We start from the raw sequence: 12,375 nt of genomic DNA, 5'->3' as shown, positions 1-12,375 counted from the left end.
GTGTCCAACACCAGCTTTGATCATGGGATCGGTGTGATGTGATTACCGCAGTGCTCTGTTTTATAATATGATGACAAGCCATCATTCCGTGCTCTGGGTGAATTGTAAACTTTTTGTGGCCAAACCACTGTAACCAGAGAAGAGCACAACAGAGCGGAGCCGGACAACTGACGGGTAAAGGAAAGAGGAGTTCTTCTATCTACAATACAACAGACTGTCCCAATTTGCACCGGCCAGAAGGAAGATACATCTTTACCCGCAAGCGTGCATAGCCATAAACCAATCTAAAGGCACAATCGCCTACAAAGACACCTTCTACGTATTAGGAGTGTGGCAAATATTTGGTGGCTATTGCATTTTATTGTTAAAACAGAAATCAAACGTGCAAAATACTGCACTCATATAAAGTGTGTGAGAAAAACACAAGTGCTTTATCAGCCATGTTGGCCCATCAAGAAATACAGTCATGGGATGTAGACAAATATATACCCGACCCACAGACACTAACCAAGAAAGAAGAATCATACACATGCAGCAAGATCTTTAGTTTGTCATCACTACTCAAGCTTCATCAGCAAACGTACACAGGACAAAAACCATTCAAGTGCAGTGAATGTGTAAAGAGCTTTAGTAGGTTATCAGAACTACAGAGACACCAGCGAACACACACAGGAGAAAAGCCATTCAAGTGCAGTGAATGTGTGAAGAGCTTTAGTCAGTTATCAATCCTCCAAACACATCAGCGAATACACACGGGAGATAAACCATTCAAGTGCAGTGAATGTGCAAAGTGCTTTAGTCAGTTATCACACCTACTAAGACACCAGCGAACACACACAGGGGAAAAACCATTCAACTGCAGTGAATGTGTGAAGAGCTTTAGTCGGTTAGCAGACCTAAAAAGTCATCAGCGAACACACACGTGGGAAAAACCTTATCATTGTTGTGAATGTGACAGTAGTTTTTACGGCTCTTCAGCATTAAGGTATCATCAGCGAACTCACACAGGAGAAAAACCATTCAAGTGCAATGAATGTGGGAAGAGCTTTAGTCAATTATCAGAGCTACAAAGACACCAGCGAACACACACAGGGGAAAAACCATTCAAGTGCAGTGAATGTGCAAAGTGTTTTAGTCAGTTATCACACCTTCAAAGTCATCAGCGAACACACACGGGGGAAAAACCATTCAAGTGCAGTGAATGTGCAAAGTGCTTTAGTGAGTTATCAAGCCTTCAAAGACATCAGCGAACACACACAGGGGAAAAGCCATTCAAGTGCAGTGAATGTGTGAAGAGCTTTAGTCAGTTATCAGAGCTACAAAGACACCAGCGAACACACACAGGGGAAAAACCATTCAAGTGCAGTGAATGTGCAAAGTGTTTTAGTCAGTTATCACACCTTCAAAGTCATCAGCGAACACACACGGGAGAAAAGCCATTTATATGCAGTGAATGTGTGAAGAGCTTTAGTCGATTAGAAAACCTGCAAAGACATCAGCGAACACACAGTTATTGTGAGAGGAATGAATTACGGAAAAATATAAAATTCAAATTATGTGGGATATTGAAATATCAGATGATAGAAGACCGGACTGGCAGTAAACAAGAAAAACAGATAACAGTATTTGCAGGATTATAAAAGTGTTTGTTTCCAGTGATTGTTCACTTCCGTACACATTGCAAAGTGACATGATGTACCCAGATACACAGTGGGAGACGAGCACAATGTGGACTAAAAGAAAATAAAGATTCTTGATTTTTATTTGGTGAAGAAGAGATACAAAGAAAAACATTCAATTGCATCTGATCACATTACCTGTAAAAGCAACACTGAAAAACACTGGAACTAACAACGGTACTTTCAGCTAACTTGTTGGATTAGTGATAAAACCTATAAACCCAACACACCCAGGGTGGACATGTTGTCAGAGCTCTGGAGATGGGAAACTTCATTGGTAAAATGTATGTATTACTATTGACAAATGCCACTGCAGTCTATGTAATGAACTAAAGCGAAGCGCAGGTGTTCAAGAAATAACCTATTTTTAGATATAAAAGAGCATATAACTTGTTTTAAGTACCGTTTGCTGCATCTTTTACAGACTATTATCGGTTGATGGATCAGCTCGTGCCTCGGGCCTTATAACAAAGTGTGACCCGTGGCTCCTCTCCGACTTGGCTCTCCCAATTCATTTTGTGCCTTGCCAAACTCTACTTTTTACCAGAATTGAGTCATTGTAGGCAGCAGACTCTGTTTGAAGAATGTGGTGAAATAGCGAAATCCCACATCAAAAGCTGATATGTGCCAGGACAATCAGTCGCACTCCCAGCAACTCGTCTTCCACACTTGATTGTCCCTTGTCCTCAAATGTTCTGAAGGATTTGTCGTATGAATGCCAGAAGTGGCAGTGACATTCATGAAGCTAAAGCTAACAGGAGTGTGTGGGAGATAGAGAGGGGGAGAGATAAAGAGAGCGAGAGAGACAAAGAAAGGGGGAGAAAAAGAGAGAAATGGAAGGAGGGGGAACGGCACGTTATTTGTACTCACCTAAAAATAGAAGAAGCAGCCGAATACATGTCAATGTGTGACATCACCAGAGAAACGGGCTGAATACCTGTGAATTTATAGATTTATTTTTAATACCTATAGACCCATGTCATGGAATAAACAGGGCACAAGTAAGGAAAATAGTGAAGGAGCCCCTTATCATATGCGAATCACAATGACGTCACATGTAGTGACGTCACAAGAAGTGATATCAGGCCCTTATAATCATTTTCACATGAAAGGTCGACGGCCTGTTTTAAAAAGAAAAAACAAGAAACAAAATAGTTTTTGGTTTCAGTTTTTATACATCATGTGTTTTTCCCACTATCAGTTTGTAACTATACTCGGAAATGACTGAAAGTGTCAATATTTTTAAACAGATATGTGGAACTTGGAAATTACAATTTTTGACAGTTTTCAGCGAATAAATAAACTGTGCTTTTAATTTGCGTTTGTTTCCTGACGTTGTTCTTGATCCAGCCCCAAAGTGTTTCACATTTACAGTGTTATAAGGAATAGAAGGGCTCATTTTGTCAAGTTCTCTGTTCCGCTCTTGCGCCGCTCACACAAATAAATAAAGGGGACGCTGCTGGTGGGACGGATAGTTACAAACACTCTGAGGCCTGTGTTTGCAGATGCAAGAAACAAAGCAACAATTCCCAGTCGCAGGCTAAGGAGCGAGGTGGAACTGAGTCCCTTTTCTAGGTAATAGTGGGGGGACCCCATCAAACTGTGGCTACCCCCAACTTGTGCCGTGCTGATAAAGCAATCGTGAATTTGAGTAATTTACGATGAATTGAAATGAGAGAAAGAGAAGAAGTGAGCGAGGTGCAGGATATATTAAAGAAAATGAAAAAAAGAGACACAAGACTTTACTGTTCTGCACTTTACATAAACAAGTTGTGTTGCGCTTTGTGAAAACGCTGTCACCCCCTTTGTATGTAAATGAGCTTCTGTGAGCTCCCATCTCTTCTAGCGCGGATGATAATGTGAGCACTGTAAGGTAATCACAAACAAATGCTATATTGAGAAATAACCATCTTCCAGGTCACACAGCTGTGGATATGTAGGTCTTTATTAGTTTTTTTATTTACTTTAATTTGCAGCAATTCTCCAGGTTACTTTTTCTCAGTATATCGCTTTATATCGCTCTTTACTCTCCATCAGTTAAACGTGAGGTTTGATGTAGGATTTGTTGTTAGTGTCCCTAGACCATGTCTCAAGCCCTTTGTCCTCGATTTGTCGGCATGTGTTTTGTCCACACACTGGTCTCGGATGGGCCTTCTCAAGGTAAAAGGCGCTGTAATAGGAATAATAAATCAGACATATTTGAAATTCTATCTAAACAAATGTGTGCCTTTCAGTTATCAGGCACCACCAGACTCACATCTACACATGTAATTGAGCAGCAGACTAAAGTGACTCCTCCCTGTATAAATATGCGCCATCAGTAATCGGGCTGATGGTTCCGCTGATGCGCACAGCAAATAAAGTTTCTGGGATTGCGCTCATTGGCCTAAATTTTATTTGCTGAAGTTTCATGCAGTTTCGCTGATGCGCACATCTTATATGGTGGATATTGCGCACTGTAAGCAGATCACTGAAGTTCACCCTTAAGTAGTAACTAGGTCAAACATACATAGTACATACATCATGCAAAATGTCACTGGCCCTCCCTTCTTGTTGACATCTCCAGGAGCTCCTCCTCTCTCGTGGCTGAAGTGGAAGAAGGTTTTCACCAATATGCTCATGTCTGTGGCACTTCCTTACGCGCAGAGAGGAAAGCCTCATGGTTAATGCATTGTTTGGGCTCTGAGGGACAAGAATTCTTTGAACACCATCCTGAGCTCTCCGATAGTGACTCTGCCACTCTTTTTTTTAAAATTATTAATATTTTTGTTAAGAATTTTGTTGCATACTGTACTCCTACACACCGCTTTGTGCCTACCACCCTGGGGCCGGCAGCGTTGTCCCTTACATACGTTACTCAGCTAGTAAGCCAACAACCCAAGGGGCAGGCAGCGATCAGCGACCAAGGAATAAAATAACCATCAGAAATGCATAAAGAATTCAAAGAAAAACTACATAAACAATAACAAAACCCATGTAGCCTCCGTCTTCCCGCATTGTCCTATTGTACTTAAAAAAGCATTAGAATGTTGCTTATGCATCAGAAAATATTATAAGAACGGCGTTTGTTAAACCTAGTAGTTTTCGCTAGTTCCACATTCCCTGTCTTCCATTGATGTTAGATAAAATAGAAGAAACTACCCATATCTGTCGCAGCACTACCCTTCTATAGGTCACCCTCTGATTAACATTGCCTAGGGGTGATTAACTAGTGTCCGCTTGCGCTGCGCCTTCTGGGTGTGCGTGTGTCGCGGTTCCCGTGTCTGAGGTTTTGGAAAGCAAATACGTCGTGTAGAGTCCCCAGAAATTCTTAGGTCTACTCGTGGGAGGCAGCAATTCGCTGAAATTTTCCGTTTGCGTGCTACAGTACAGCATGTCCTCTGACCACTGCGTTATTGTGGGCAAGGGACCCTTCAACCAGCACATTGCAACCCGCTGCTTCGCTATTAAAAGACCCATATCCACTAACCTGCGCACCGACTTGGCCAACGGTTTGGTATATCGGGTCCGGGGCCAATTCCATGTCCACAATTTTCCCCAGCTCCTGAAAAATAGATTGCCAATATGTATACACCCCCGGACACTGCCGCGCCAAATGAATAAAGTCTGCATGTTGTGCTCTGCATCTGTCACAGGCCGATGTCTCTAACAACCCATACCTATGTAATCGCTCTGGTGTGTAGCACACTCTATTGATATACTTAAAGTGGATCAGCCTGTGTCTACCGTGTAAGGAGACACGTCGGGTGTTAGTGCAACAGTAGGTCCACATGACATCATCTATTTTCCGCTGCAAATCACGTTGCCAGGCTAGTCTAGATTTAGTGTACTGGTTGGTTCTATACGACATACCCAATTTATAAATGTTAGTGACCATTTTACGGGGCGACTTGGCCTTTATTATGTAAATGAGTTCCGGCACTGCAGGGGGCTCTAGTAGGTCATCTCCTAAGGTATCACGCAGTGCTCTCCGCACTCTGTAAAAATGGAACCTTTGTAGCAGGCTGCCAGGGGACTCTGGGTTCTCCACTTTTTCCCAGGATTTAATAATTTCCTCCTGAAACAAATCCCATGCCGCTGAGATATTCATTGATTTTAACGCCTGTATGACCCCCGACTCTTAATGAATACGAGATCTGCATCAAAACGCTGGACTTGCACTACCTCCCCAAAGTGAGAACTGTCCTTGAACTATATCACTTTGGGAGAAGAATGTAAAGTCAGGATGAGTCGGTCGAACAGTACATAACTACCTTGCACAAATTGTCTTCCACTTGCAATTTTGGTGCAGTTTAGAGGAGCGCTTAAGAGATCAGTTCATGTTGGGATGCGCCCTCGACAAAACGAGACACCCTGTGGCAAAAAGACATGCCATCGCTTCAAAGAAGTGCTGACCATGGCCAAAAGTCATGAGCATTCAAAAGCGTGTGTTGATATTATATGCAAAGACAGTTCAGGTTCAGGTGATAAAAAGGAGAACATTGATGTCAAGGTGATGGTAGATAGATTTGTTAAACCCAAATCGGACACCACTTTAAAGCCCTTTAACACCAAGAATTTTCAGGGGAAATGCTACAGGTGTGGCAACCCTGGCCATATGGCCAACTTTAAAGACTGCCCAGGCTGGAAGGCCATGTGCAAAACTTGTGAGAGAAAAGGTCACGTCTCAAAGAGTTGCAGAACGGGCCACGAACATAAAAAAGTCAGGGAAGTTGATCTTTATGAAGAAGATTTGGAAGGAATCAATATTCTCCCAGTCACAGGGAATGCTAGTGATGGCCCTCAGGAGCTAGTTTTGATTAATGATGCTCCCGTGAGCATGCTCTTCGACTCTGGAGCCAAGGTAAGACTAGTCCCCAAAACATTTAGTGAGCATAATCTGCAGGGCAAAGTCACCCTGTTGAATCCATACATTAGACCAAAAGGTTAAGGTGGAGTGACTATTGAGTTGCCGAGTTATTTCTGGGGCACAATTGACTTCAAAGGGAGAGTCATCCCTGGTAAAATCTATGTCTCGATGAAGGGGGACTCGCTCATAAGTTGGTTCCATCAACTTGATCTACATATCTTCCTTGATCCAGATGAGAATTGCTGCCTAAAAGAATTACCACCAGTTATGGTGGTTAGTAATGCTAATCGAGACTGTATCAAGGAATTCACTGAGGTCTTTGCTGGTGAACTGGGTTTGTCTAAAAAATTATGTACATTAGATAAAGGTCTAATCTAACGCTGTTCCAAAAACAGCTAAGGTCAGGAATGCACCTCTGTTAGTAAGGGAGAGCATGAAAGTTGAATTAGACAATCTCTTAGCCAAGTGCATCATTCAAGAAGTTGAAGCAATGGAGTGGGTCTCTCCTGTTGTTATGACCCGCAAAACCAATGGGGAGGCCAGGATCTGTGTTGGCTCGAGGGAGCTCAACAAAGCAGTTATTGTTGATCATTACCCTTTACCCAACATAACTAAAATGCTGTGTTCTCTTGAGGGGGCAAGGCATTTTTCTTCCTTGGACTTGACCTCCGCCTATCACCAGGCCGGGCTTCACTCCTCTTCAGAACATTCAGAACATTCACTCCTCTTCCCAGGACCTTACCTCCTGTGTAACACCCTTGGAACCTTTAGATTTCTAAGAATGCCTTTCGGACTGATTTCTGCAGCCTCAGTTTTCCAGAGGGCGATGGAGGGCATTCTTGGAGGCCTTCAGGGTGCCAAGGTGTACCCAGATGTTGTGGTCATCTTTGAGATGGATCTTGATGAGGAGGATGGGAGGCTGAGGTCAGTATTGAAGAAGTTACACAATGCTGACCTCACCCTTGGTGCTGACAAGTGCAAATTTGATGACAAAGAAATAGAGTACCTAGGGCATTTTGTGTCCGCTGCAGGCATCAAATCCAAAGCATCATTGGTAAACACCCTTTGTAATTTGCGCTCCCCTTTAAACAAAGAAGAGTTTGTAAAGTTTCTGGGCATGGCTGAATTTTATCACAAGTTCGTCCTGAACTTTGCAGGGAAAACCTCTTGTTTGAGGTCTCTCCTCCAGAAGGAAAGCACATTTGTTTGCTCCAAGGGCTGTGAGGAAGAGTTTGAGTGCATTTACAAACATCTGAATGAAGCACCTTGTCTAGGAAGTTTTGACCCCACAAAGGAATCTTATCTCATGACTGATGCCAGCTCGAAGGGGTTAGGAGCAGGTCTTTTGTAGAAGGTTGATAGGGAGGATAAAGCCGTTCTTTTCGTCTCTAGGCCCTTGAGGGGCACTGAATGCAACTATTCTGTTGTGGAGAAAGAAGCTCTGTATGTTTTCTGGGCAGTGTGAAAGCTGAGAAAGTTTTTGTGGGGGAAAAGGTTCAGAATTCTTACTGACCACAAACCTCTTAAGGAGGTCTTCTCCAAGAAAGGCATTGTCTTTGTCTCCCATAGGATACGGAAGTGGGTTGTGGCTCTACAAGAATTTGACATCTAATTCTTACCTGGTTCCAATAATATCCTGGCAGACTGTCTGTCAAGACTCGGGGGTGAGGAGTGTGAAAGGACAGATGATGTTGAGTGGTTTAGAGGTGAAGAACTGGAGGAAGAACTTAATGTGTGTGTGATTAGTGAAGGGTTGATTTTTGAGAGTGAGTGGAGGGAACATCACATGAACATCACATTTAGACTTGCAGAAAGTCCTAACCATGGTCACAGGTGGTTGGTGTGAGAATAAAGACTGTGAAGGGTTTGCAAAGGCTTTTGGCAAGTTAGGGAAGATCTGGCGGTGGGGAATGGTCTCCTCATGTGTGGTCGTAAGTTGGTTGCACCGCTTGCACTAAGGGATAAGCTAGTAAAGAGTGCTCACGCCTCCCACATGGGCATTGCCATGACAAAGGAAAGGATCAGGTAAGTATATTGGTGGCCTGCCATGGATGTGCATGTAGAGAGGTTGCTGCGTGAATGCGCTGAATGTGCGTGTTGTGTCAGGATATTGAAGTGCAGGATGCAACCCATGGTTATTAGGGAACAGGCTACTGGTCCGTGGATGGACATTTCTATAGATATTTTGGGACCTGTGAAGTTGAAGACTCGGGATCGCTATTTGATCGTGTGTATTGATATGTTTTCCCGTTGGCCTGATATGAAGGTGGTTAATTCTGTTGAGTCTGGTGTAGTGATTGAGTTTCTAGAAGAGTTATTTCGAACATGAGGGTTTCCCGTTAACACTCTTGTCAGACAATGGCGTTCAGTTCACATCCTCAGTCATGGTAGAGTTTCTGAGTTCCAGGAGGATCAAGCATTTGTCAATGTTCTTAAAGAGACTCTGCAACAAGCTGTTGCCTGTGGTGAAAGTTGGGAGTTGGCCATGAGGAAGAAGATTTATAAGTTTAGGTTCACTTCTCATTCGTCCACTGGTGAAACTCCCTGTCGTTTATTTAAAGGAAGAGTCCCCAACATGGAGGTCACTCCGTTGTGGGTAGCGACCAAATGAACCTCAGTGGATGAAAAGGTGGGTGGTATGGAGGGCTGGAAAGAGAGAAAGAGGTGATGAAAAAAAGAAAGATCTTGTATGATAAAAGGAGGGCTGTGAAGAGAACAGTGGTCGACATTGGAGAGTGGGTTAAGATTAAGTCTCCCAGGAAAGGCGGAGGCAGATCCAAATTCAGTCTTCCGTTTAAGGTTATCAAGGTTTTCAAAAATGAAATAAAGACCTGTGATCAAAGAATTTGGAATCTATGTCGAGTGGCAAAGTGCCAGGCTGGTGCTAGTTATGATACTAGCCCCGCAGCTGGTGGGCCGGATTCAGGCTCTGAGGTGGAAGAGCCTGTTGCACGAGAAAGGGGCGCTGGGCCACTTTGCTTGAAATGTATTCCCTGTCGTTTGCACGATTGTGTTTCTTAAAGTGAGCGCTTTCCCGTTTGCCTTGCACCCCAGTTTTCTCCTTGCCTATAAAATTGCTTTGTTGAGTTTTTTAAAGATCGTAACAGCATTCTCTATTATGTTCTTTGTATCCTTTGCATTCAGTGTTAAGTTTCCTTTTATTTTCTTCAAGTTTAGAATGTGTAAGGGGGAGAAGGTGTGACATCGTGTGTCATAATATTCTGGAATGTGGGGGTGGTTGCTAGGCGGTGGGCTGGAATAGAGACATTTGTCAGTCGGTCTTAGCTTGATGATGGATGGGGTCTCTGTAGCTGTGATACTTAAATAAACCTTTCTTGACCACCCCGTATGATCTACTCTGCTTTATGAAGAAGGTTTGGAAGGAATCAATATTCTCCCAATCACAGGGAATGCTAGTGATGGCCTCAGCTTTCTGGAGGGACACACTTCCACAGACGTCCATGTGAAATCTAGCAGCGCACAACCCACTGAGCTTTCCTGCAGGTGTGGTACTCAATGGCAAAGGTTTATTGTCAGCCTCTCTCTTCTATCTGCAAAGCCTGACTGAGCCTTGCATAAGTCCAGAAAATGACGTAGCGCTGACAGGGAGATTTAGCCAGGAGCACGGTGTCAACTAGTAATTGAATGCAGGACTTACTTGTCTCTTCCTTCAAATAGTAAGCCCTCATGAACTGCCAAGATGAAGCGCCGACTGGAGACCAACCTTTTCTCTTAGAAATTCTCCCAGGAAAGAGAATTCAAAGCTGCTCTGGAATGCTCCTTGTAACCTGCAGGAAATGTCAGGTAGGAAGCGCAACAAGACGCTATTCCCCTGATGAAATTTCTGTCACGGCGAGCGGGCAGCACAGAAACGCTGCCTTCTCCTCATGGATGACGGTTGAAGTGTGCGATATCCTAAACACTCCAGAAACTCTTTAAAAACTAGAACTCAGCACTAAGAAGGGAGAACTACAGGCGGCCGCCATCTTGGGAGGGAACATTAACGGAGCCTAAAACCTCTTGCGTACAGTCTTCAATGGGGTAAATCGGCAAGCCGATTCCAAGGAAAATTCTGCGTTTTCTTCCTTCTGCTACCTTAATGGAAGTAACTTAAAGGATAGTATTGTCCAACCCTGACACCAGGTCGTCCATTGTGCCCTAGTGCCTTTGATGCCGGAGTCGAGCCACACTCCATTTCATGAGGGCAGATATATCAAAGGACGAGCACAGCCCCAGAGACAAACAGAAAATGGCAAAACCATCACTACAGTAGGTTTACGGTTTGAACCCACTTCGTTCGCTGCTGTCTGTAGCAGGTCTGCATATACAAAGCAACTGCCTGGGAAATCTCCATACGATCAGTTCTATAACATAAGAAAACACCATCTTTGATTTGACTAAACACTGCACCAAGTCCAGTTGAACTGGCACCCACAATGACCACATTGGTTGCCTCTTGTGAAAAGGCAAATAAGGGTTTAGCCTCAATTATAGCTTTTTTTAAAGAACAGAACGCAGTGTCATGAACTTCCAACCACTCACATTTGACACCTTTTTTTAACAATAACCTTAAAGGTAAAACAATGTCAGCAAAAGTTTGCACAAATCTTGCATAATACTCACATAAACCTAAAAAGGATTTGAGTTGGTCTTTACATTTAGGAACATGCATATCTCGGATAGAATTAAGCAGATCTTCTTTAGGAGCAATACCATTGCTGGAAATTGTATGTCCTAAGTCCTAAGTACTCAACTTCGTTTGTGAGTAGAGAAGCATGCTGATCATTGGTTTTGGAAAAAATGAGAATGTCGTCTTGGAAAGAGACAACCCCATCGATACTCCCAAAAAGTCAGAACATCGGTTCTTGAAATACCGAAGCGGCAGAAGCTAATCCAAAGGCATCCTGACATATCTAAATGCTCCGTCAGGTGTGATAAATGTGACTAAATGTTTTGATTGGGGAGATAATGTGACCTGATGATGAGCCGATTTAAGGTCTATGGTGGAACAGACATTCGCCCCATCCAATTTGGATTTCAAATCCTGAATTCTAGGCGGGGATGACAATCAACTAGAATTTGTTTGTTAACAGACTTCAAATCGGAGCAGAGACGAAGTTCCCCATTTTTTTTTTACTAAAACAATGGGAGAAACCCACTCTGATGAGTCCACTGATTCGATAATACCTTCAGCACACATATTTTTGAGCATTTGAGCTAACTCCGCATGAACGGACAGAGAAACCTGCCTCAATTTATGTTTCACGGAAACAGCATTTTTTAAAAGTTGAATGTGGTGTGAAGAAGCTTTAACCGGACCTAGTTCCTTACGGAACAGATTTTTATGTTTATCCTGTTATCTTTCTCCAAAACACTTTGGACAAAATCAGAATCCTCAGCAAAACAAACTTGTACTTTAGAATTAGGATGGAGAACAATGTTGAACTTTCCTTGATGTCTCCAACCTAAGACTTCTAAACCATCAATAGCAACAAATACTTTGCCAAAAATAACTTTATTTCTGAATTTAATCTCAGACACGAAATAACCGCTTAAAGCGATTTCTTTACCACAAAACCCATAAACTTTAATGTCAGAGGGTTCCAAAACCTTATTATGCCAATTTTCCTTGTAAAATAAATCTGAAATGATGGTGTATGGAGAACCTGAGTCTGCCATGACTTGTAAGGTTCTACCATCGATGGTAACTTCACACATAGGTGCAAAATATGGTTCTAGATCAACACCATTCAAGGAAACACCAGAAACCAATTGACCTGCTTCGGATTGACGCAGAGGAGATGTTGCCACATCCAATTGAGAAGTGGTTGCACCAGAATCAGAAAA

General features: G+C 42.9%; 1 pseudogene; it reads left to right on the top strand.

Moving 5' to 3' along the window:
* Window positions 1–370: 370 nt before the first annotated feature.
* Window positions 371–12,375, top strand: part of LOC146839208 (uncharacterized) — a 245,285-nt pseudogene continuing 233,280 nt past the window's right edge.

Source organism: Triturus cristatus, chromosome 4_2 (assembly GCF_964204655.1).
Source record: "Triturus cristatus chromosome 4_2, aTriCri1.1, whole genome shotgun sequence".
Taxonomy (NCBI): Eukaryota; Metazoa; Chordata; class Amphibia; order Caudata; family Salamandridae; genus Triturus; species Triturus cristatus.
The sequence above is the reverse complement of the archived record's forward strand: the minus strand, read 5'-3'. Positions and strand labels throughout refer to the sequence as shown.